Source organism: Bubalus kerabau, chromosome 15, assembly GCF_029407905.1.
Source record: "Bubalus kerabau isolate K-KA32 ecotype Philippines breed swamp buffalo chromosome 15, PCC_UOA_SB_1v2, whole genome shotgun sequence".
In the NCBI taxonomy this organism is placed as follows: Eukaryota; Metazoa; Chordata; class Mammalia; order Artiodactyla; family Bovidae; genus Bubalus; species Bubalus kerabau.
This window is the reverse complement of record NC_073638.1, coordinates 33,330,452-33,357,638: the sequence shown is the minus strand read 5'-3', so window position 1 is coordinate 33,357,638 and position 27,187 is coordinate 33,330,452. Positions and strand designations below refer to the sequence as shown.

The window sequence follows — 27,187 nt, the reverse complement described above, 5'->3', positions numbered from 1 at the left end:
TCACACACTTGCCCCCTCACACTTGGTTCCCACATTCACACAGCATGCACGCACACACACATACAGCCTGAGCCGTTAAAGTGACAGCACTCACATTTTCCATCTATTGGTAGTTTCAAAACAGGAAGCCTGAGCGGGGAGGGGTGGTGTGGCTGAGGCGAGCGCTGTGTGAGGGGCCCACGTGCACAGGCTGGATTCAAAAGGGAAGCCTCACGGGTGCCCATCCCCTTCACAGCCACAAGGCTCAGGCCAGGCAGTGGGGCGGAGCCTGGGCCCGCCTCTCCAGCGCGCAGCAGCTGCAGACCATTCAGCTGGCCAGGGCGGTCACCCAGATCAAATCCCACCTCTCCCTCAGTGAGGGGTTTTCTCTGAGGAAGAAGGGAGTGCCCTCTGCCTTCTTGTCTGCAGACATAGAGCCCCCCCCTTTTTTGGAAACCACCTCTTCCAGGAGTCCTCCAGGACTAACCCCTAAGAGCTGTTCTACCTCACCCTTTAGGTCCTCTGCTACCTACTCAGCCATGCTCCTTTATACCAGGGAAAGATTTAGTTTTCTGCCTTTCCTGCACCTGCACTCCAAGATGAAACAGACCAGGGACCTGTTTTCTAAGATGAAATCCTTGCAACATCGTGTATTTTATTTTTTTTTTTACTCGCTGCACCATGTGCTTGCAGGATCTTACTTCCCTGACCAGGGATCAAACCCATGCTCTTTGCAGTGGAAGCATGGAATCTTAACCACTGGACCACCAGGGAAGTCTCTACAGTTTTTCATAACCAGCATCTCCTTCAATCTTCAAGATGGCTCCATGATGTGGTAAATACTATACCCATTTTACAGATGAGGAAGCTGAGGGCAAAGAGATTAGTCACTTGTCCCAGGAGGTGCCTTCCGACCTCAAGGCACCATTCTCAGGAATGTCAGCACTCCACCTGCCACCTTGGCTCTGAGCATAGGTGTGTCTGAGATGGACATTGTGTCAGAACAGCCAGAGCAACACTAATGGTGAGCAGGGAGAAAAGACGAGGGCGAGGACTGAAGCTCTGTCACAGGCTGATGAATTTCACGCCCCACCTTTCGCCCCATCCCTGTTCCCCTCTTTCTCACACACCAAACCACAGGCCCAGAAACAGCTGGCCTGGCGCCAGGAGCTGGGGTAGGTCCACATATAAACTTCAATCGTCCAGGGCAGTTGGGATTGATGTCCACAACTTAGAGAGCAAGACGGAGAGGAAGCGGCTGGCGAGATGACATTTCTGGGGATGAATGACATTTCTGGAACTTTGCTTTCTCTCTCTCTGAGAGAAGTGTTTATTAAAAACCTTTTTTCCTTCAGCAGTGACCTTGCAAAGGAAATTGGCCTCGCTGCTCTGTAGCTGAGAGGGAGGGCACACACAGCCCTTTGTGCTGTATTCCTGCCAAAAGATGCTCTGGAGGGTAGGTAGAGGGGGGCTGCTGGCGGCAGGCTGTCCTCCTGAACCAGCCTAAGAGACTCGGATGGAGTGATGACAGCATGTGTGTGGCTGGAAAGAGACAGGAGGGGACGAAAAACGAGCCCGGGCTGGATTTTTCCGCCAGGCTAGCACTTCTGTCAGACCGCGCCCGCCGCTGTCACGTTCCCTGCCTTGTAGGTTTCATATATTTAACAGCCGGGACTTATAAAACAGGACAACAGAGGTCACAGGAAAAGGATGGGTCAGGCTCAGGGGAAGCCCTGCAATTTCCTTTCCTGGAGCTCTCTGGGACCGAAATGAGAGACGCCTGCACTGGAGGAATGTCCTGGTCTTCCCCTTGGCTTGCACTGCCCCTCCTGTCTGGAGCATGGTCCAAACCACTCTTTGTCCAAGTCCCACCCTTTCCTTAAAAGCCTCTCCTGACCCTTCCAGGATTTTACACTCCCTGAGGTCAGAGACTCTGACCAATGGAGTCTCGCTGATTGACAAGTGAGAAAGCAGACAGATGCCTGAGATGACCTTGAATGGTACTCAACTCCGGTGTCTGCTATCCTTGTGCTGTTTTTGGGGGGGGTGTGGAGGGGGTCCTCAGAGTTATCCTCCACCTTCAGACCTGAGAGGCTAAACTCCAGCTTGTGTTGGTAGTGGATGCGGCCCGGGTTCCAGGAGAGAGCTGGCAGGAGGAGAGGGGAGTCATCTGGGAGCCGGCCTGCCTGGGTTGGGTGACACACCAAGGAACTGCTCAAGGATGGCTTCACTGGTCAGCAAAAGGGTCCAGGAAGCAGAAGTCACGGGAGGGGAACTGGGCTGCTCACTCTGGGAGAGGCTCCGGAGCAGCCTGGCCACCCAAGTCCGGCAAGTTCATGCTTGTAGGACCCGGAAGTCATGAGAGCCTCTGGGGAGAGAAGGGGAGCAGCTGGGCTCCTTGCTAGGGTCTGTGCTCCTCCAAGCAGAGACCTCCAGATCTCAGAATCCAAACAGGTCAGCACTCCTCCCGGGAGGCCGGCCAAGACTGTAAATCCGGAGAATTCAATTCCTTTGCAGCTCGTGCGGGACGGGAAGTAGAATAACCACTACATAAACTGACTTAGACCTTAAACTGAGGGGCTTGAAATGAAGCAAACAGGATCTGGAGTCGTTCTCCTTCAGCTGAATTCTGTCATGAGACCAAATTTCATTCATTTACAACCAACACAAGGGTGGTATTTCTGTGTCTGATTCATATTGTGGCTTGTTTGGGTTTATTTTTGCGTTTTGAAACACTTCATGAATATGTTGGTACTAGGTTCAAATTGATAATTCTTAAAATTCACCAGGTTTTTTGGGGGAGGGGGAGTATCCAGAACATGGTTTGTTGAGGGGAGGGGTACCCAGAACACATTACAGTGTTCTGTGAACTGAAAGTAAATTTGAACAGGTATTTTTTTCTGGGAAAGCTCCCATAGAAATCTGAATCACATCACAACATTAGTCCTTAAAATATCAGTTAAAGCCAATCTTCATTCCTTAATTTTGTAATAATGCAAAATAAATTTCATCACTATTAAGGTGAAAAGAGTAACTTATAGGTCCTTTTACATTATTGGGGTTTACTTTGATGATGACTGGAAATCAATTTTTGTGTCAATGTGCATTTTTCAAGTAAGCAAGAACAAAAATGCCTAAGGACAATTCGTTTTTAAGTTAGATTTCCTAGTCCAATCCTCGTGTTTCTTTTACAATTATTATCTTCCACTAAAACAGGACTTCTGCTTAAAAAAAAAAAAAAAGCGTCTAAATAACGGATCCTATTTCACTTTGAAAGTAATACTATTACATTTTTATAAAAAATAAACATGCTAAGATATATCTACTAGCTCTATCTTCGTGTGCAGCTCCTCAAAGCCATCTCCGGTCACCCTCCTGCTTGTCCCCTCGCCCCGTCCTCTGCACCACGGCCGGCACCCAGCTTGTGGCTGGCGGTGGCTCCCAGCATCCGGTCTCTGGAGTGGGCTGGCTTACGTTCAGTCACAGCGGTGCCACTGTGTGATCATGAGCGCGTTACACAACCTCTCTGGGCATCAGTTGCCTCCTGTGTAAAATGGGAATAGTAATAGGACCTGCTCTGTACGTCTGTTCTGTGATTCAAGTGAAATAAAACACAAGGTGCTTAGCACCTAACATGGCATATGCTGAGCTCCCAGTGAATAATGGCTGGCATCCTCTTCCTGGGACAATGAACGAATCACCCTTGTTAGGGCCAGCCGTCCTCTTTCAAATCATGTGCCGTCTCATTAGGAAACATGTCAGGAAAGCTGAACTCCTTTTCTTCACGTGGGGAAATCGATCTCATATTTCGAGACTCAGTTCAAACGCCAGCTTTGCTAAAGCTTTTTCTTGTAACCCCTTTGTCTGTCTATCTCTGCTGCTTGAAAGCTGGTTGGTACCTCCTACTTAACCTAGCCATGTCTACTAAAATTAGGTCTTTGAGACTTACTTTTCCACAAAATATGGGAGCATTCAGACTGCAGAACTGAGTATTTTTCCTCTTTGCATTATAGATGCCAAGGCACCAAGCAGACACTCAATAAATATTTATTGAATGAAGAAAATGAAATGGAATCAAATGGCATCTGTGCAGATGCCAGGATATATGGAGCATATGGCTTTAGAGAAATATAATCTGTATTATATCTTTTCCAGAAACCAGCTATTTCTGTGTGGAAATGAATTTAACCAAATCAGATGTCATAGAAGATGGCATAAAAGGAGAAATTAGAGGAGAAATTAGGGGAACAACTTCAGGGTTTTGCCATCTGTCCAGGAAGGATGTGTTAGCCATCTTGGACGTTTTAAGTGCCTTGAAAGCTTAATGGAAAAGCAATTCTCTTGAGCCACTGCCCAGCCCCAAACACAGAAACTCTTGCATCAGGACAAACTGGTGAATAACTTGTTTGTCAATGTGCCAAATCGGGGGTGAGCACAGATGACAAATTAGTCCCACTCCTAAAAGGACATTTTGGAAGATAAAATTGTTCTATTTTAGTGCAGCCCAGAAAGATAGGAAACAAAGATATATCTCTTGAGCATCAGGTGACAGCAAGACACTCAAGTAGCTACCAAAAGCGGCAGGGGAGGTGGGGGTGGGGAGTAGAAGGATATTGGTTGTTCACCGTACGCCGGGCACCATCCTAGGTCCTTGACATGAAACGCAATGCTTGAAAGAACCTAAGAGACACTATCATTCCCATTTTATTGATGGGGAAATGGAGTCTCGATGAGGCTGAGTGACCAAGAGCAAAAATGCTCTGTATTAAAATTCTGCCACCAGCAACCACAGTGTGGAACGCTCTTATATAAATCTTTCTTAGTCTATCCTTCTCACTACTGTTAGAGTAATTTTCCTAAAACTAGTTGAGTTAAACTTTCCATTCCTTTAAAACTGTCAATGGTTTCCTAACACTCACAATAAAAATGCAAATACTCAAACTCATGAATGTCACGTTCTTTGCAGACTCAATTCCCACTGGCCTGTCTTCCCTTTCCCATCCTCCTGACCATGCGCCCCCTTATCATACTGTGTCACAACACACCTCAGGGCCTCTCATTCTTGGCTGTTTTGCTTTATCCTCATTGAAAGCTAATACATCCTTTTCCCTTGATCTTCTGCTTCTCCCTCCCCGTGGAGTTCTCCTTGACACGTAGACAACCCCTTCTAAATCATCAACCTCACATGTTCCTCTAGCTCAAAGCAACTCTGATTGGGTGCCTCAGCACTCAAATTGCTCCCCAACAAGTCCCCAAGAACTCTCCATGTCAAAAATCATGTGAAAAATAACAGCTAATATGGACTAAGCCTTTAGATGCTGAATACCATACTGTAACTCCAGTTGACAGGGCTCAGTGTGAAATTAACTAGCTTGTCTTGGGTCACTGGGGAGCAGCAGCAGTGAGAATTTGGACTACAGTCCATTCAGTGGGCTTTTTGCATTTCCGACTCTCAGGGCCTCTCAGCAGCATTTCACATTACGGATGCTCTCTGCTTTTTACCCGTTGGGTTTTCTGCTGTTTCCTCTAGCTGCTCCTTCTCAGCTTTCTTTGTAATCTCTGGCTCTGCTACAGGCCCTTTCATTGCTGGTATTCCTCAGGCACCTGTCCAGTCTTTCTTTCCCTTTTCTGCTCTCTCTGGAAGATCCCAGCCAATCCCACAGCTGTGACTCCCACCTCCACATATTGATGCTCTGTGTGCCATCCATTCCCCCCTCTTAACTTCATGCTTCCACAACATGTTCCGTACTGTTTTTAATTTCTTTAAAGATTTTTTTTTTTAATGTGGACCATTTTAAAAATCTTTATTGAATTTGTTACAATATTGCTTTTGTTTTACATTTTGGTTTTTTGGCCCCATGGCAAGTGAGACCTTACTCAGTTCCTTGACCAGAGATCAAGGAACTCTGCACCACCTGCACTGGAAGGAAAAGTCTTAACCATTGGACCACCAGGGAAGTCCCTTCATTACCTGAATATCTTGCTTGTGCTAAACCTCATGTGTTCAAACACCAAGCTAACCTTTGCCCCCTGAAAATCTGTTTCTCTCGATTCTCTTGGTAAATGACACACCATCCAACCAACTTCCCAAGTGAGAAGCTGAAGATCAACCCCGACCTCTCCTCTCTCTCTGTTCTCATGTCCGAGTCTGTCTTCTGAATTTATTCCATCCCTGGTCTTTTCAAGCTGCCACCTCCTCTCTCTGCAAAACCACCGTCACTGCTCACTTTGATGACTGCAGCAGCTTCCAGTTTTGCCTTTTCCAATTAATTCTCCAGATATGCAGCCATCACACCATTATCTGCTTAAAACCTCCCTATTTCCTTTAGGATGACGTTCCATGACTGCACCATGGCTAACAAGCCTCTCTTATTTTCTGGCCCCTCCCAGTCTTACTTAAGGCCACTCCCCCTTCTCTATACACTCCAGTCACATTAGATTTCTTTCCCTTCTTTGAACATGTTTTCTCACAACACGACATGTACTTCTATCTTCAGGAACATTCTTCCTTTTCCAACGCCAGTATTGCCGCTCACTGCTTACATCCCAGGTCACATCTTCAGGGTTGCTTTCCCTGATCCCTTAGACTAAGTTCTCACTTACTCTCAACACACTCTGCATTTCTCTCTCCCAAAACTCAGTGTGCTTGTAATTACTTATTCAGTGTGTCCCCCTCCTTATAGCGTATGTTTGACTGTTAGTCTCAGTGTTGAGAGAAGTACAGGGTATGTGGTAGATGCTCAGCAAAAAAGAACAGCCTGGCTCCAACACCACCAGGTGTCAGAAATTTCCTGCAACCTCACACAGTCCTGCTGCTGCTAAGTTGCTTCAGTCGTGTCTGACTGTGTGTGACCCCATAGACAGCAGCCCACCAGGCTCCCCCATCCCTGGGATTCTCCAGGCAAGAACACTGGAGTGGGTTGCCATTTCCTTCTCCAATGCATGAAAGTGAAAAGTGAAAGTGAAGTCGCTCAGTCGTGTCTGACCCTCAGCGACCCCATGGACTGCAGCCCACTAGGCTCCTCCATCCATGGGATTTTCCAGGCAAGAGTACTGGAGTGGGGTGCCATTGCCTTCTCCGCCACACAGTCCTAGGCTCTTCAATCTGTCTTGGTTAGCATTTAGTTGTATTCAGTTGTACCTGTTTTTGTCCTCCATAAGCTCATAAACTTATGGTGGGAAAAGACCGGGTCTTCATTCTACATGCCTTACCTTCTAGCAGGATGCCAATGGTATTGATTAAAGAGGAAAAGCTAAAAGCCTGAGACTTGTATGTTATAGGTCCTCAGACCGAAGAGTCAGGAATGCAGAGTGAGGTGGTGTTGCCCGAAAACTCTGTGGATGAGTTACCCATTTCTGAAAGGAGAGGTAGAAACTCCAGGAAGCAGCAGGAGCTGTACTTCAACAGTAGATGCTTTTAATCTATGCACTTCAAAAATGGGCCACGCCACTGAAATAAGGAGAAATTTTGAACCATTCTCGACTGGCCTATCTTCCTCGTGCCTCTCTCTCTATCAGGTACCTAAGCATCATTAACTGTGGCGGCTGCACGCCATCTTGGGCCAGGGCAGCTTCAGCTCTCACCTGACAAGTTTGCTCTGGCTCCCCCTGGTCCTTCTCCTCTTTGATACGCCGTCTGCACTGCTGTCAGTTATTCGTCTACAACTGACACTGGATCATATTACTTCTACCTAAGCCTTTAGAGACTCACTGTTACCTACAGGATATAACCTTTTCCATTTGGCATCCAAAGCTACATGATGTTGCCCAAATCTACTTTTCCAGCTAAACCCTGCAATTTCCCTCCCATGCTTCTCAACAACCGAGAACTGTCTCCCCTTTAATACTCTGCTTCCTTCCTTGTCTTTACACTTTCTGGGCCTTCTGCCTGGAGCACTGTTCCCCATTCCCAGACATATAGGCCTTTCACATACTTTTCTACACTCACTCTTGGCAGTACAGTGGAGTTAGCTATTCCTACCAGGGATTCACAGATGTGTGTGGCTTCTGTCAAGCTGTAGTTTGCCTTTACTGACCCAAAGACAGGGAAATGTCTTTTTGCTTCTTTAAATCTGTGTGCTTAGTCACTCAGTTGTATTCAACACTTGTGAATGTTACAGGTTACACTCTGTAACCTGCCAGGCTCCTCTGTCCATGGGATTCTCCAGGCAAGAATACTGGGGTGCATTGCCATTTCCTTCTGCCGGGGAGCTTCCTGACCCAGGAGTCGAACCCAGGTCTCCTGCATTGCAGGCAGACACTTTACTGACTGAGCTACAAGGGAAGCCCATCATATACTAGGTGCTGAATAAATAAAGGAAAAAAGGGACTTTCCTGGTGGCCTAGTGGTTAAGAATACGTTTTGCAATGCAGGGGACACTGGGTCAATCCCTGGTTGGGGAATTAAGATCCCACATGCCACGGAGCCAACTAAAAGCCCATGTGCCACAACTAGATAGCCCACGTGCTGCAACTAACGAGCCGCACGCCATAACTAAGAGCCCACATGCTGCAATGAAAGAGCCCGCGTGATGCAATTAAGACCGAACACAGCCAAATAAATATACAAATTAAAAAAAAAACAACAGTAAAGGAATGAAGCCAAGGTCTTTGTGAGTCAGCCTGGTATCTATCTTGGCTTTCATTTCTTTCCTCAACTAGATTACCTGGCCTGTCTTTATGATGAGTTGTTCCTATTAGAGAAGAGTTTCATTATTCCAGCTTACCGTTACCTACATAGCGAGGGGTTGGTTCTCCACTGTAAGTTTTGTTGCCCATCTACTCTGTGCATAACAACTGCATTTAAAGCAGTGTAGTGTGCTCAACACAAGACCTTAAGAACATTCCAAGGGCAAATAAACACATGGGGAAAACGTCATTGGGTGTCACCTATGTCATGCTCTAATGTCATTCTGCTGGTCATTTATGCAGCTCTATTTTTCTACTCAAATCCTTAAGTGCAAATAATTGAAGGTTGTCAAAACATTTGGAACAAGCATGACCTTCGAGCGTACAGTGAATAAGAAGTTGTTGAAAAAGCACTGGCCTACAAAAAGGGGAAAAGTTCACTCCTGAATAGCTTAAGACAAAATGAGTTTGTACAAAGCTCGATAGGAAACAGGAAGTTTAAAAAAAAAAAAAAACTATGATAAGGAAGCCATAAAGAGAAATGCTGACCCAGAAAAGACGGATCTGAAAATGCAAAGGGAAACTTTTTGATACAGATGCAGGATCATTTCTCGGAGGGTTTTTTTTTTTCTTTCTTCTTCTTCTTTTTTAAAAGATGGGACTAAAAAAAGTGAGAATTGAACTCATAATTCTGTAAGACAAGCATGTCTGATGAAGGGGGGAAAATGATTATTCACTCTACTAGAATTGCTTTAATGGAAGCTTCTTGATGAAAGCTGCATCTTAAAATACCCATCCAGTGATGAGGAGTTATTTCAAGCTGTGAATCAAGGCGTAGTTGCAGGGAGGTTTGTATGTGAAGTATGCCACATCTCCAGATAATCAGTGCTGACTACAACCCTCACTAGGCTTTTGGGACAGCTGGTTCTCATCCCATTGGCATACCAACAACCAGTAAATCTGTGAATGCTGCCCAAGCAAAAGGGGCCCAGCCCCTGAACCCTTTCCTTTCTCCTTGGTGAACCCCCTCTGCCTGGGCAGAGTCCTTTCCTTTGGCTTAGCAGCTAATAAAGCTCTTTTCCATTCTCCGTCTCTTCAAAGCAACTGTGGACCAGGCCCCCAGTGGATCATCAGGCCTCCAGCCCTCTCTGTGCTCACGAAAACCAAATGCGTTTGAAGACAGTAAGTCTCAAGAGAGGAGAATGTAAATTTCAATGGCGCGATTCAGCCGTCCTGGTTCTTGTGCATCTTTCGAGGTCCACACCAGGTGTCCCCTCCTCTGATATCTCACCCTGTTCCTCCAGACAAGACACTACTTCTCCTGTATTCATACATTTCTGTACCTACCTCTATTATCACACACTCTTCTGATCACTGTGATAATCTGCTCATACACCCTGGCTGCCTTTATGGCAAGGCCTGCATTGTCATCAGCCTCCCCTCCCCCATGCCTCATGCAGGGTTCCTCAATACACATCTGTGGAATACATGTATGAATGAATGCACTTCTGAATAAAGGAGGAGCATAGATTTTGTCTGTTGACACCCATTTACAGACAGGAACCAAAGGCGTCAAATGTCAGGGATGGCCAATGTGAAACTTGTACCGGGGCCAAGACTGGGGGCAAGGTGCCCGAGCTGAGCCACAGAAACAAGCAAACTGCATGGCTGGGATGTTTCCAGGGACTGATCGCTGACATACTCAGGCATGTGAAGACATATTTGAGGATGTTAAGACTCCCCTTTCCAAAGTCAATACCGGCATCCAATCCCTGCCAGACATCTTTCTCTGAAGCACATGTTAAACTGGGCAACCGGGAGTTCCATGAAATAAAGGAGCTTGAAGAAAACACTTTGCAGTCACGATGATCTGGATTAAAATTTAACTGGGGTTTGAGATGGAGGGAGTGGGGAAGCAGCCAAGGTTGGTCTTCTGGTGTGGAGAACACACCTACTGTGTGTGTGAAGCCACCTCTTCCTCTTCTGACCCCAACTCTCCCTCCCCAAATCCATAGTCCTCTCTTGTTTCCTGTTGATTTAATTGAAGTTTAGCTGATTTACAACATTGTGCCAATCTCTGCTATACGGCCAAGTACTCAGTTACATACACATAGACATTTTCTTTTCTTTTTTTTTTAATATATTTTTATTTTCTATTTAATGAGAGGGCTTAGTGTCTCTAAAGAGAGAGAGGCCAATTACACAACCAATATGGGTGGGAGACATAGGCTCTAATATTCCCAAAGGCCTTCAAAACCTTTCTGTTGGATGTTATTCGGGTATAGTTGAGACAGGCTGGAACTTGGGATCCTTTACTGCAATGTTTGCATCTGAACAAATGTCTCCTGGAGCAACAAAATACAAAGAAATTATAAGGGGCTAAAAATAACTGTGTGCATGAGCAGTGGGAACAAATTATGGACAAGATACAAAAAGACCAGAGGAACCCAACGCCCACTTCTGAAGAGCCCGGAGCAAAAGTAGGGTACTGTGCATGCCCCCTGCACACATTACCAAAGGGGTGGGCTGACCACCTAAGCCACCTCTCTGGTCTGACTCCTGGACACTCCCCTGTCCTCACTCCATATAGGAAGCCAGACTGCACCCCTTTTGGGAACGAGCAAGGGAACCTGTTCTTGTTCTCACTCCCTCCTGCTGCAGCAGGGGACCCAATAAAACCTTGCCTGAATTTCTTGTCTGGCCTTTTAACAGTTTCTACTGATTAAGGAGCCAAGAACTCTGGTCAGTAACATAGCGATGAGCGTATCATATTAAGTTAGGAATTTCAATAGAACTCATTGAGAGAGATGAAAATGTTTCATTGGAGGGGGAGAGGCAGGGAAAGTGGAATTCTAGCACCGATTTGAACAGGAAAAGCCATTTTGGGAAATTGTAATTTAAAAAATTGCTCAACTTTTTAGGTCTTACAGCTAATTCCCATTGAACAGAGGCTAGAACACTGCCAGTCCCTTTGAACAAGCGTAGGAAATTACAAGGGAAGACTTTTATGATAAAGTTGTTGGCACACATAGGTGACCCTCGCTTTAAGGTTATTTAAGATTAGCTCGTTAGCTTATGTAACTGAGGCCTGCTTGTTGGGAATGGGAAGCAGGGTGGTGGAAAGACAAACCATGATTTCACCTCCATTATAAACACAGGAAGTAAGTGGTGCTACAATAGGGCCTCACAAGTTGTATTTTACAAACCGCAGGAAATACCGTGTGAGAACATGAGCCTATCTCAAAACGAGATGAACTCCAGGCATGAGCAAAAATCCTGCGTCTCAGTTAGGATGCAGGTACTTAAAATGTGCAGGGCCTGGGCAAGAACGTAAAAGAAGACCCACCTATCCAATGTCTCATGCTTAGAAGTAGTAAATCAAGCAAACTGGTAAATAAAATAGGTCCTATTTGGAGAAGGAAATGGCAACCCACTCCAGTATTCCTGCCTGGAGAATTCCATGGACAGAGGAGCCTGGCAGGCTACAGTCCATGGGGTCACAAAGAGTTGCACACGACTAAGTGACTAACACTACACCATCCTCCTACTAGACACATAAAGGCCTGGTTAGATTTCCTGGTTCGAGACTTCACATGCCTGTGCATGGACAGCCCAGGAGCAGATCAAAGCTCTGTCCACACACCAAAGAGCTGCTCCCTGGTCACCTTCAGGGTTAGGGGTTTCTGTCCTTAGGAGGCTGGACACAGGGGAGACACCCAGGAAGCAGCCTCCTAGTTCTTTGGATTCTTAATACCCAGAGCACGCGATGTGTGTATGGTATGTGGGGGGACGGATGCAGGCTCCAGGTAAGCATAATCCCTTGGACCTAGGGAGTCTTCACTCTGCTCTAAAGGGCAAAGCCACAGAAGACCAGGCTGGAACCCTACGGTCTAAGATCAAGGTTGGGCACAACGACTTCATGTACAAGACAAGAGAGGAAAAAGGTGAGACGAACTAGTAAGTGAAATGCCCACACTATAACGGCTGTGGGCAACTGCAGATCCTCCTGCAGACCATCTTGGGGAGATCCAACGATGGCCCTGCTGCCAGGGAGGGAGAAGCAAGGGACAGATGAGGACCGAGGGTGAGTAAGATTCAGACAGCTGCACACAGGGTACTGGGGAGAGAAACTGTCGTGCCCCCGTGTGCAGTTCTGGTAACGCGCTGTGTTAACTGCTCAGCGAGTTTGCCTTGGGTGGGCCTCTCTGGCTGAGTCTAAGGAGACTCTGGTCTCATGGCAGGGGATGGAAAACACAAAGGATGGCATTAAGTTCCCTCTGGCTGAGGAGGAAAGAGCCTCCAAAGACATAACAGGGATGAGAAAGGGGTGTGGGGTGACATTGCACAAGGTCACCCTGGTGTAAAAGGAGTGCCCAGCCGTTCCGTGTGTCTCGAAGCTAACCAGGAACTTGGCCAACAACTTCAGGGCCCTGCAGCATCCTCCTCGTATGGCCTGTCATTGCAGTGCCAGCCTCCACCTTGACGGGAAGAGTTTCACTGGGGGCATGGAGGGCAGGGAGAGAGATCTAGGCCCTATTTCTTTACCTTTTCATTCTGGAATTTTCCAAACACATACAAACCACAAAGAGCAATGTTTTGCCAAATTGTTCATCTAGTCCTCAATTTTTTTCCTGGAATATTTTAAAGCAATTGTCATACATCATATCACCTTACCCCAAACACTTATGAAAACTTGTATTTTTCCCTAGACTATTCCAAACAACCCAGTATATCGAAGTGATGACTTTTTCTTTTAACACAATCACTGGGCCATGATCATACCTACCATTTATGATCATTCCTTAATATCATCAAATACAGAATCCACATTCTTTTCTCCCTGGTTATCTCAACAACATCTTCTTACAGTTACTCTGTTTGAATCAGGGTCAAACAGGATAGAAAGCCCTTCTGTGTGGTTTAAGAACCAGACCCTCTCACACACCTTGTCCTGAAAACCACTTGGTACTCCAGCTCGAAGAGCTGCAAGGTCAAAACTGAGGACTTCCCAGCTCGGGAGCTCTAGCTTCCCAAGAATGCCATCTCAGGGGGAACTGCAGGCGGCTGGGCCCCTGCTGCCTCTGAGGAGCCCACTCGAATCCACTGGTTTGAGGACAAGTGTGAGGAGCTCCTGAGTGCTTACAGATTCAGGTTGCCCAGCAGCAGCAGGTGTGAAGCACAAGTGGGCTCCTATGCGTTCTGGTACTGCCTCTACTTTTCAGGATTTGATTTTTCTAGTTAAAGGGCCAAAGCAAACTGTGTGGGGTGCTACAAAGAACCAAGACCAGGAACTGAGGATGAGTTCTCTCTCTGCCCCTGTCTGGGTGGCCTTGAATGCAAGTCCCTCACCCATCAGTGTCTTCATTTCTGACATGAGAGGGAGGGACACTGCAACCCCGAGACCCTCCAGCTCTGTTATTCCATAATTCCAAGCTCAAAAGCCATCAACTGACCGCCATGTGTCTGGCACTGTGCTAGTTTTTGGGTGAACACTGGTGCCTCTCCTTCTAGATTGTAAGCTTTTCATGGGCAGGGGCTCAATCTTATTTTGGCACTACCCGATTCTAGCACAGTACCAAGCACATAGTAGGCACTCTGGCAATGTTGCTGAATGAAGGGTCCAATCTAACCACCAGTGACAGTGTATTCCCAGGGAGCCGGACCTGGTGCTGGGCTAGGGCTCACCCGTATCTCCTTGGAGAAGCTAAAAGTGTTTCAACAGGGCGCTGCTTCATGGAGAAGGAAAGTTCTCCAATTGTAACAGAAGTGATTGTGGGTCTTCTCAGCTCAGACCTACGATACAGGCCCTGGGCTGGTGGCCCCAACCTGTGGATTTTCCTGCTCCTCAAGTTGAACCCCACCTGCTCCAACAGAAATACCAAAGAGCGGTCCTGGCAAAAGAAAGTGCAGAAAGCTGTCTGTGCCAATTTACAAAGGGGAACGTCTCCCAAGCAGCACCCAGAGTCCTTTCAGGCATCTGTTTTCCTGAAGGGAAGCCCATGGGAATGATTTGTTGTTGTTATTCAGTTGCTCAGTTGTGTCTGACTCTGCAACTCCGTGGACTGCAACACACCAGGCTTCCCTGTCCTTTACTATCTCCCACAAAGTCATGTCCACTGAGTCAGTGATGCCATCCAACCATCTCAACCTCTGTTGCCCCCTTCTCCTCCTGCCCTCAATCTTTCCCAGCATCAGGGTCTTTTCCAATGAGTCAACTCTTCGCATCAGGTAGCCAAAGTATCAGAGCTTCAGCTTCAGCACCATTCCCTTCCAGAGAATATTCAGGGCTGATTTCCTTTAGGATTGACTGGTTTGAACTTCTTGAGAGATCCAAGGGACTCTCAAGAGTCTTCTCCAGCACCACAGTTTGAAAGCATCAATTCTTCAGTACTCAGCCTTCTTTATGGTCCAACTCTCACACCTGTACGTGACTACTGGAAAAACCATAGCTTTGACTATACAGACCTTTTTTGGCAAAGTGATGTCTCTGCTTTTTAACATGCTATCTACAGCTAAACCTTCTGTAAGGGAACTCAGTGATTCTGAAATCCTCCTCAATTTACCCAGGACAACCATGCAGCTCTTCTTCAACATGTGCTAAGACAACAGAGCAGAAGGCAGTCTCTAAGGCATGAATTCCCTTTAGATAAGGGCTGTTGGTCCTCTGGATAGAGAAGGTGCACTGGCTGCTGTCCTGCCTGGTTGGGCAGGGAGGGTGAAGGGACTGTTCAAAAGCCCTCTGGGCCCTTGGGTGGGACCTGAGTTTCTCAGATTCTTAAGCTGGCACCAGCAAAGTCTTGAACCATGACTCAGAATTAAGCTCTCTATTACCATGTCCACATCTGAGAGACAACAGCTTTATGCTCTACCTAAGAACGAACATGAGCTCTCTGCCTCGAGAAAAGGCTTCCAGGAAGCTTGCCAGTAAAACCAAACCAAATCCCTTTCAAAACACGCACCAGGTTCTGCGGTTTCCAGACAATAGCACCCCTGTCCTCGTTCCCCTGGTGTGCGTCTCGGAGGCCTCCATCCCCACCATCTGCTAGTCCTACTGTGTGTCACAGTTACCTCTGACCTGGGGACAGGCAGCCAGGGAAGATGTCATTAAAGGGTAATCTGAGGCCTGCGGAGATCTTGAGATCTCATCGAGTGAGCCCCTCCTCCCTCACACAGACAGCTTCCTTCCTCTGAGCCTCTCCAGCGACCTTAGAGAAAGCAGAAAAATCCTCCACCGTAAGCGAAAAGGCAAAGATACGATGTCTTTTCGACCGGGAGGAATCTGCAGTTCTAGCTAATTACAGCCAGCTCTGGCCCACTGCTGTGCTGTGATGTGAAGTCCTGAAGCTTCTGTGTGGCTCAGAACATGTGAAAAAATAAAAAGAGAGAGAAGACTGTACACCAGACACCAGGAGAAGCACTGGGAGCCACATGTGTGCAGGCCAGCATCCCTGGCAGGATGCGGTTGGATGCGGCCCCACATGGCCCTGGCGGAGACACAGGCTGCCCATTAAGGCTTAGAAGTTTTAAGAGGAAGAGCTGGAGGGGAGGAAAAACCCCTCAACAATTAGTAGTCTTAATTTTTAAAAAAGAAAATCCTGGAACCAGTAAATAAGAGGGGAACATTTCACTGAGAAATCATCAGAACAGTCCCGCTGTGAGACCCCCTTCCACTAGCATGAAGTGACTTGTGTGAAATGACTGATAACTTTCCCTACGGCGGTCAGGAAAGACAGAAGATTGTCCCTATTTTACAGAGCAGGGAAATAATGTCACAGCAGAGCTCTCCACTAATAAATTCTGGAGGAAATAACTGGCCTAGTCAGAAAGCCCTTGATAAGCATGATTTTTATTTTTCAAAGAGCTTGTTGGTATATGGCCTGAAGAAGAAAATGATATATATTCTAGAAGTGTCCACACTTATATAAGGAAAGGAGTACAGTAAGAATCTAAATTTGTGTTTGTTTTTATTTGCATAAGTAGATGCTGGAAGGAACTAGGCAGAGGGGCTTCTTGTGGAGGGATGGGGGCAGGTGGGGGGGTGGGCACAGGAGTAAGAGCAAGACTAGGGATGGGTAACTTTTTCTATCTCGATGCTTTCTGCATCATGAGAATGCTACCTATTAAATAATGAAATTAAATGCAAATATACTCTAGAGAAAGATAAAACAGGCACCGAACCCACAGTTTTCCTTCTGTGGGGGGAACAGTTGGAGAGAACAGAGTACAACACCCTGCTCCTCCATGACCTAGACATGGGGGAAGTAGAGGGAGCAGGCAAGCCCACTGACCTACAGAGTGACCGGGGGCCTGGACACTTAACGCCTTTCTCAAGGCCACCCTGAGACTCTCAGACAGAACTGGCACCAGATTCTCCATGCCCTTGTCTTCCGGCCACGGAGCTGGGTGCTTTCTGAAAGGGTGGATGACCACCACTTGTCTTTAACAAGGGTGAGAGGCTCAAGTCAACCAGTTGGTCTGTTTCCTTTTGTATTGTTCTATGCTTCTCCCAACAACTGGAATGATTTCGTGAAAATACAAACTTTAGCACGTTGCTCAAAAGGCCTCACCGAGTGCCCTTCCTTCAGGCAAAGTCCAAACCCCCTGGCATTTACGGTTCCTAAGACCATGCTCTGGAGAAGGCAATGGCACCCGACTCCAGTACTCTTGCCTGGAAAATCCCATGGACAGAGGAGCCTGGTAGGCTGCAGTCCATGGGGTCGCTGAGAGTTGGACTCGACTCAGTGACTTCACTTTCACTTTTCACTTTCATGTATTGGAGAAGGAAATGGCAACCCACTCCAGTGTTCTTGCGATGGCGGAGCCTGGTGGGCTGCCGTCTATGGGGTCGCACAGAGTCGGACATGACCAAAGCGACTTAGCAAGACCATGCTTGCGGACTCTCTGTCTCATCTCCTGCCCCCTCTGGAGGCATCACACTCTCTACTTGATATAATTTCCTCCCCAGTCAGAATTTTTGTACCTCTGTGGCCCTGCTCACGCTGCTGCCCCTGCCTGGAATGCCTTTCCCTCTTTTCTCCCTTGGGTGGATTCCTACTGACCCTTCAAAATCAAACGCTGCCATCTCTGCTAGGAAGCCACCTCCAGCTCTGGCCTCGCCCCAGCCCCTTGCGGTGAGACCCAGTGGAAACGTGGACCTGAGACAAAGCTTGCCCCAGACACATTTCTCAAGCTACATAACACTATATGGGATTAAAAGTAACTGTGTGCACTCGCAGCTGGGGCAAATTCTGGACCAGAAGATACAAAGACAAAAACTCCCAACTGCCATTTATGAAGCGCCAGGAGCAAAAATTGGGTGTTGGGAGCAAAAGCAGGGTGCTGTGCATGCCCCTGATACTCAACATCATCAGAGGGGTGGGCAAACCACCTAAGCCACTCCTCGACCTCTGAACACACCCCTACCCTCATCCCATATAAGGAGCCAGCAAAGAAACCTACTACATGTTTTCACTCCCTCCTGCAGCCGGCGCAGGAGAAGCGCCAACAAAGCCTTGCCTGAATTTCCCGTCTGGCCTTTAGTCAATTTCTATTGACTGGGAAAGGCCAAGAACCTTGGTTGGGTATCAACAGTACACAGCTGGTCCCTCGTCTGTGCCCCCATGACACTCTCAATGTCCCTCTATTACAGGACTTCCCATCTGATGTCAGTGATCTGCTTCCATGTCTGTCTCCCAGTAAACTGTGAACTCCTGCAAGGCGGGGCCCCTGGCTCTTCTCCTTGATGTCACATCAGGGCAGGCCACAGAGCCGGATGTTTGGAGAGCAGTAGGCGGCACCTCCTAAGTGCCTGCCTCCGTTCTAAGCGCTTACACGTCCATCTAATCCTTGCCACCCTAGGAAGTGGGAACCAGTGTCATGATCTTACAGATGAGGAAACAGGCACTGCAACATAGCTATACGGCCAGCATGTGGAGCAGCCAGACTGGGCCCATGCTTTTAACCACGATGTAATAACACCTATCATCAGTGAATAAATAACTAGAAATCAAGCCCCCATTCCTAAAACAAACGTCCTCCAGAATCTAACTTCTGAAATTCCAAAGACAGCAGGCACACTGGGGGTCGGGGCCAAGGAGGGGACCCTCCAAAGCTAACGTAAGCCTTTCAACCACAGGACGGTGTGCCAGTGGTATGGGATGGCTGGAACAAGGGAGCCCTGCCCTCCCGTGACCCTTACACGTTGGCATCTCCTCACCCACAGACACCAGAAAATTCATTCAAAATTTCCCATACCCACCCCTGGGGCCACCCTGCATCCTTCCTATTACAATGAAACCTGAGATGTTGAGGTTTCTCCATGATGAGCTAGCTCCAACACAACGCTCATGGAAAGAGGAGAGATTTACCACCATCTTTCCATGCCAGCAGTCAGTGGTTTTTGCCTCTGCTCTCCAGAATTCTTTCTTGGAAGCAGGCTGAAGATTTATTTGGGCATGAAGGCCAGTATGGAGCCTCTGAAATGCTCAACTGGTGGTGGGGGTCCCTCCAGGATGGGGCTGGGCCTGGCCACCATCGGTGCCTGATATTCCCAGATAAATGACATGGAAGGATGGTCTGAAAAACTTCCCCCGGGGCCTGGGTTTCCACCATCTTCCTCAAACCTGCTCAGAGCTGCACTCAGGGAAGAAGAGCTGTTGGGCCTGGTGAGTGAGACTCTTGGCACACAATCAGGGTAGGAAGAAAACCAGTACCCCAGGGCAACTGAAGAGGGGAGGAGTCTAAAGGAGAATCGAGTGCAAGGAGAACCAGGTTTGGAGACAAAGACTTTAGGCTGGAGCCTTGGCCCTGCCATTCCCTAAGTTAGGAATTTGGAATTAGTCATTTTACCATAATCACGCCCCATCTGCGAAATAGGTTAACAGCTTCCTCATGTGTTGTGAGGAACAAATGGAATATTATAAACAAAAGGGCTCTGTAATCTGAACAGTGATTTCAGAACCTGGCTAACTGTTAGAATTGCCAAGGAATTCCCTTAAAAAAAATTACAGATTTCTGGATCCTTCTTAAACCTACTGAATTAAGAGTCTCTGGGGGGAACAGGAACCCGCATTTTATAAAGCTCCCTGGGTGCTTCTGAAGCATGGCTGTAACTTTTAAAGCACTGTACAAAGCTTGCCATTACTGTAATTTTATGGTCAAAGAAATACTAGTCTGAGTGTTATGCTTCAGGAGTACCCCTCTGGAGCTGCCTGTCAGACAAGTGGAAGATTTCTAAGGGATGTGACTTCCTGATGGATGTCCAGAGAAGAAGCCCAACTCTGCACCAAGTTGAACCTTGGGTACCCATGAACATGGGAAGGGCAGCCCTCCATGGCTCCATGTCTCATTTGTGTTGGTCCCTTCTGCCACTGAGCATCCTTCTAGGGAAAGAATGGTCCCCAGACACACAGACATTCCCCATGCTGCCCCCTCAGAACCTGGCAGAATCCACGGTAGGATGCTGCAAGCTAGAAATGGACTACCGCAGGAAAAGGCAATCATCAAGGGTTTGATACTTGAGCTCCAGGGGTGCAGGGGAGAACCAGACAACACCTGTCCCTACTGAGGGGAGGCCAAAGGCTGCAGGCCAGGAAGTGGGAGCACCAAAGACCTGAGACAAACTGGACCACTGACCAAGAGCGGTCTTAATTGAGTCACTCCCCCAACAGCACCTCTGTTTTCATCTGTAAAATGTGGATACTACTTGCTGACTACAGGAAGCTACATGACAGCCAAATGAAATAACAGATGTGAAGGGTTGCAGAGCATGATGGAAAACCATGTGAATTCAATGCAATGTTTTTATTCTTTGAAAGTATTATAACTAATATGCTGTACCGTGAACATGGAACATTCTCCAAGGAATTAAAAGTATGTGCAACTGGTTCATTCAATAAAAAGTATCCTCTGTGAATATCATTCTCAGCCTCCCCAAGGAAAAGAAGTCTCACTCTAAGAGACATCCCCAAAGAAGGGATGGCATGTTCCTAAATTTCACCCACTAAGAGTTGGGAATGCCGATGAAATGCACTAAGATTTGCTGGGGAGCTATGAAGTCTAAGAGGTTATGTTAGGTAACAACAGAGGAGGGTTAAGAGTGAGCAAATTCTTTGGGGTAAAGAGGAAAGAGATCCTGGAAGGCTTTTCGAAACCACTAAGTAACAAATGTAGCTCCCACCTCCAGCCCACACACCACTGGAAATAACTTTAAATAATGCAGCTGAGAATGTCTACAGAACAGGCAGTCTGGATTCAGGACTTTTAAAGGGATGGTGTCCCAACGAGGATCTTCTCAGGGAAACCATCTTGAGCATCACTGAATTCTTAGTCCAGATCATCGTGACAAATATCCTCAGGCAAATCTGAGCTAGAGCTGAGATCCTGGGATGGTAAATACCATCAGATGGAAAAAGAATCTATGGCGGAAAAGGACGAGTGGCCCTCCCAAACACCATGCTCCCACTCCTATCCTCAATAGTGTGAAAGTTCGCTCACTCTAAGTGAACTGAGTTCAATAAAGAGCTAGGCTAGACATTAGGAATCTGTTGTAAAAACTGACCTATAGTGTTTATTAATATTAATAAGTATTAGTGGAACATCTACCATGTGCCAGGCATTGTTCTGGTCCTGGGGATACAGCAATGAGTGAAACATACAAAAATCTTCACCCTCGTGTGGTTTATGGTCTCAGAGAGAGGACAGATAATACATAAATAAATATCTGCATCTTATGATAAGAACTTTGGGAAAGAACAAAGCAACGAACAACGGGAAGGGATTCCTGTTTTATATAGGGCAGTTTGATGAGATCATAAATGAATGAGGGAGGGAGGGAATCATGTGGACCTCTATATGAAGAGCCTTCCTGGCAAGTACAGAAGGCCTGAACAGGAGCATGTTTCGTGTATTCAAGAAACAGTAAGCAGATTAGTGGCTTTGGTTCAAAGAGCGAGGAGGAGGGTACAAGGAGATGAAACTCAGAGAAATGCCAAGGAAATACACCAGATAGGAACTTGAAGACTTCAGATTTTACTTTGACCCTGATGGGAAAAACACGGGGGCTGTTGTGAGCTGCGCAGTGATCTAATCCATCCTACGCTGGATGAGAAGTGTTTCAGTTTCAGGTCAGTGTTTCAGCCGGAGATCCTTCAACATATAGAGGTGAGGGGATAAGTCAGAGCAGAAGCAACTGATGAAGGGGGATCAAGACAAGAGTCTCCCGGCAGGCAGGTGTCCTTAAGGAAGGAAGAAGGGGTCACCTGGCCCAAAGACACTGATGGACACATGGAGGATTGAGAACTGACTTAATCTACATGCCACTACAGGCCACTGCCAACCGTGACAAGAGCAGTTTGGGCAGAAGGTGGACCAAAACCATGGCTGGACTCAATTTACAAGAGGAGGAAACAAAGTAGAAACAGCAAGAGCAGATGACTCTTCAAGAAGTTTTATTCTTGAAGGATCTGTTTCTAATGCTTTAGGCTTTGCAAGAGAGAAACAGCTGCAATGATCTCTCAAGATGCTAAGCTGGGGACTTCCCGGAGGTCCAGTGGTTAAGACTGTGCCTTCCAATGCAGGGGGTGGGGGGTGCAATCCCTGGTGGGGGGCGAAGATCTCACATGCCTTGAGGCCAAAAAACCAAAAATAAAGCAGAAGCAATATTGTAACAAATTTAATAGACTTTAAAAATGTTCCACACGAAAAAAATCTTAAAAAAAAAAGATGCTAGGCTGGACTGTTACAACCTCTGATCAGAGGCTCTTTTTTTTTTCTTTCCGGTTTATTGAAAGGTAATCGACATACAGCACTGTATAAGCTTAAGGTGTGAAGCATAATGATCTGACTCACATACATCATGAACAGATGACCATAAGAGGTTTAGTGAACAGTCACCACTTCATACAGATGCAACATTCAAGAAATAGAAAAATATATATATATTTCTCTGCTTGTGGTATGAATTCATAGGATTGACTTTCTTAACAATTTCAGACACTCCTTGACTTATATGATGGGAAAGGAGCTTGGCTCTAAGAGCTAATGATGTGTATATACTTCAGGTCTTTCCCTCTCAGAGACCCATTTAGAGGAAGGGCAAAGACAAGGAAAGAGAAGTGAAAAAGGAGGCAAGTGAATATGTAATATTTTAAAGAGTTTCAGGTCACTGAAAGGTTCCTAAATGGTTTCTTTTTCCATCACCAACATCACTAAAGTAACTCAAATTTCCACATACTCCAGAAAGTTCCCCAAGTAAATGTAGGACACACACAGAACTCTGGATGTTAGTGAATCTCTAACCCTCACCCAACCTTTGAAGAGAAAAATGAAGCTCAGAGAGGAAAGTGGCTTTCTGGCTCTTCCAATTATTAGTTGTGTGGTACGGGGAAGTTTCTTTTAACCAAGCTCAATGCATCAGTTAATCCATCTGTAAAATGGACAATTATAATACCCACCACCTTGGGTTGTAACAAAGATTAAGATAATCAATACATGTGCAAGTCTTAGAACAGTGGCACATGGTAAATGCTCAAAAATCATGACTTTTAATTGCAGTTGAGCAAGTCCATCAGAGGATTTGCATCACACTGGAGGAGCAAGGTACGGGAGAACCATCCTCTTTCTACTCCAAATTGACATGAATCCTAACAGAGAACCTTATCTTCCTCTCCACAAAAGACACACTCCATGAGTCAGCTTTTCACCTCTGACCCTCTATCATCCCTTTATTCATTCTAATCACAGATACTTTATTCCAGGCTATTACTATTAACACAACAAATACCATGATTGAGTGTTCCAGGAGCCCTTCATTATTTGCTTTTACATATATCATACTTTGGGCTTCCCTGGTGGCTTACATGGTGAAGAATATGCCTGCAATGCAGGAGACCCGGGTTTGATCCCTGGGTCTGGGAAGATCCCTGGGAGAAGGGAACGGCAACACACTCCAGTATTCTTGCCAGAAGAATTCCAGGGACATAGGAGCCTCGCGGGCTACTGTCCATGGGATTGCAAAAAGTCAGACACTACTGAGCGACTAACACATATACTTAATCCTCACACAAACCTGTGAGGCAAGTTATTACCCCCATTTTACAGACCAGGAAGTCAGTGCTCAAGGGTTAAATAACTTGTCCAGGATCATACAGCTAAAGGCAGCAGAGTTGAGAAAAACCAAGGGCGTTGGACTCCATATGCTCACTGCTTCCACAAGCCGACACAGCTCTCAAGCTGATACCACGTACTGACGTCCCAGGGAGCTGCCAGGAACCCAGGGCCCTGGGGCTTTCTGATAGGTCATTTTAGAACAGGAAAAGGAGTTCTATCTGACTTGTATTTTACACATCCAACTAGATATGTGTACACCTACTTTCTTGGAGGTATTTAAAACTTGGGTGAGAAATCCACTTACAGTTGAATTCATTCTCACCAAGCAAGTGCTGACCTGGTGTCATGGGGGCTGGGCCACTGGCGGGGAGGAGGGGGGGATAGTGGAGAAGGGAACAGGAAATCATTTGCTGGTGGTTGACCAAGCCCCCAGTGACTTCTCAGAGTTACAAAACTGCCACTAACAGTCACAGCAGTTCCTGGAGAACGAAAAGCTTGGGGTCGGCCAGAAGGCACCTGTAGTGACATCACGGGGCAGAGCAGTGGAAAATATACAATCTCCAAGGGCTCGTTTCCCCCTGTGAACAAAGAGTTCTAGAAAGCTAATTATAGCCACCACACCCCCAACCCCCAAAGAGGGCAGTAGACACTCACAAGTGCCTTTCTCTTTGTCATGTTTCTTCCTCTATTGACTGGCAGCTCCAGCCGCAGCAAATGCATGTGGCCGAGCCCACGGGATCCAGATGGCCTAGTGGGGTGTGGGGGTGGGGAGAGGATTCCCATTCCCAAGAATCCTGAGCTGAGATGTCAGCTCCTGCAAGGACATTTCTTCCACGGTGACAGGCCCTTTGGCTTCTGATGGGATGCTGTGGGTAGGATTACTTTCTTAGGAGTGGTGGAGGGACCCAACACTCCCACTGTCAGTCCAGGCTGTAGCCATTCCCAGGCAGGCAATGAAGATTTCTGGAAAGTAGGTCTTGGAAGGGAAGAGAGGGAAGGGAAGAGAGAATCTTCCTGTCGCTGGGCCGTGCTCGCTTCTGCTGACACTGCAGGGAATCTGGCAATATTGGAAGGTTATCCTGGGACCTGAGGGAGGAGAGGGCTCTGCCACACAGAGGCAGTCAGGCCCAGGCTGAGAGGTAGCCTTGAGGGAACCCCATGAGACTGGGCTGGACCTAAGAGTCGCCCTGATCCTGAGAGGCTGCTCAAGTCTTGCACAGCTTGTTACACTGTGGCCTCAGCTGTGCTTCAGGAAACTCGGGCTGAACCTGTCTCTCTTCTTGGGCAGGAGAGGAGACAGAGGCATGAGTTTGTAATCAACTTGACTTCTTCTGTGATCCACACAAATGAGGAGGTTGGCCAGCCATGCCCTAAGTCTTTCACTGTGAGGAAAGGGGGGAGTTTTTCCTTTTATCCACCCCCCACCCCCATCCCCCTCAACCATTCTGGGACACAGCCTGCAGCCTGTTCTGATACCCAAAGATCTGGATATCTGGACTTCACAGACAAGAATTTTATCCCATCGGCCATATTCCAGTTGTGTTACCTGCCCAGTAGAGAGATCATGTGTCTATAACCCAGACTTCTCTGTGGAGCAGCCAAGACTGGAAGGGAAGAGTCCCTAGACCTCAGAAGATGAAAGGGCCTCGTAATGGCCCAAGACTCAGGGTGGACAGGGAGCCCTTACTGTGGTTCAGCACCAAGCCTACTCGTGTCTCCAGAATCCCGTTCCTCTGTGGGTTCTCACCAGCTCCAGCTTGCTGCCACCACCACACAGCTTTTCTGCCCCAACAGAGGAACAATGTGACACGACCATAAAATTCCACCTCCAAATCCTCTCTCTGTGGTCCCCACTGCTTCTAAACCCCATGCAGAAGGTGAGAAAATAGTAAAGAGAGGGAAGAAAAGCATTTGAATCTCGGCCGTTCTTGGAATGTTTTCAAAGGAGCGGAAAATATAATTATGAGTAAAATTCACGGGACTGAACTCCAGGACCCCAAGTCTTTCAGGGAGGGGTGCTGACTCTGTGGCAAACGGTCCCCAAATTAGGGAGGCCATGGCAGAGGCTGAAGGCCTTTCTCTCTCTCTGTGGTTTGCAGAACCTGGCAATGGTTGGGAAGCCATATGTTGTATTCTAAGATTCAAGCATAAACTTCTGCTGGATGTTTGGATTTGGGTTTTTTAATTATTCCGTTTCAAAAAAGAGAGAGGAAAAAAGGAGTGTGTGTGTGTGTGTGTGTGTGTGTGTGTGTGCGCGCGCGCGCACGCTTTGAAGGAGGTGGGGGGAGTAGGAGGAGAGGAGCAGTTATCATGGACTTTCTGATCAGCATTTCTCCCATGAGATGTGCTGTGTCTCCTCTGGCAAGAGATGGAGTCAATGGCCCTCAACAACAGCTCAGCCAAAACCCCACCAGTCACAGGTGCCTACTGATCCAGAAGCTTCCTGGATGGTCGCTGCCAAAGCACAAAAAACCAGTGTGTGCCCTCCTTCCTCATGGACAGTGACAACAGAGTGAAGACTCTCCTGCAAGAGGCAGCCATCTTCCCCAGCAGCAATGAGTCCAAGTCAAGGAGTTATGCACCACCCCTCCGCAACTGCCAATCAATAAGAACAAGAAATAACACTTCCTGAGTGTTATTTATATACCAAGCAACATGTAAGCCTTTGACATTTATTTCACTTAACCTCCAGAACAACCCTATGGTGTGGCTACTATTATGATGCCCGTTTTACAGATGAGCAAAGGAGAGGTAAATCATTTGTTCACAGTTATGCAAACAGTAAGAAGAACCCAGAGTCAGGCTCAGGTGTGCCTGGCACTTCTGCTCTTAACCACTATCCCACCCTGCCTCCCTGTCATCAGCTGGCATGGCTTCGCTGTGAGCAAGGAGGAAACACACTGGTCGAGTGTTTGAGCTTAAAATCTGCCAGCATTACTATCTCCAGTTTTCTGTTGAATACATTTGTCCCAAGTCACACCATGAAGCAGCAGCACAGCCAGATTCAGAGTCAGGACCGAGTGTGATCCTGTGCTTTCTCCTTTTCATCATGCTGTCTTTGGACCAGATTCCTGGAGGAAGGGATCTGCCCCTCAACTGCTTCAAGTGTTAAAGTGAAAGCAGAAGAGGAAGCTCAGAAATTTCTCTTAAATATCGATTATATATGTTTAGCTGCGACCTGGAGAAATACTTGAACCTGAGTGCCAGTTGGTAGTCATTTTAGGGAGGTGGATTTGTGAAGAACTTCCTAATCATGGGATATATGCCGAGACAGAATGGATCATCTTGTAAGGTGGAGAGCTTCCCGACCATGGCGGGATGGGATGTTCCCAGCACACTCCTGGTGAACATTTGGTGGTATTCCCTTGACAGAGGGAACTTGCAGGGATCGCTCTTGCTTTGGCTGTCCAGTATCTGAGCACCATTCTTATTAGGGGGCATCTTAATAAGGGTGAGAGGGGAGCCCCCTAAG

At 47.1% G+C, this 27,187-nt stretch overlaps 1 protein-coding gene and 1 long non-coding RNA gene across 2 annotated transcripts in view; both read right to left on the bottom strand.

Moving 5' to 3' along the window:
- Positions 1-27,187, bottom strand: part of UBASH3B (ubiquitin associated and SH3 domain containing B) — a 153,029-nt gene that overhangs the window by 66,047 nt on the left and 59,795 nt on the right. The gene's annotated exons all lie outside the window — the stretch shown is intronic.
- The window catches only part of LOC129628863 (uncharacterized), a 29,319-nt gene continuing 12,882 nt past the window's right edge, over positions 10,751-27,187 (bottom strand). The window contains exon 2 of the long non-coding RNA XR_008702951.1: positions 10,751-10,952. This is a non-coding gene — a long non-coding RNA (uncharacterized LOC129628863). The remainder of the gene's footprint in view (positions 10,953-27,187) is intronic.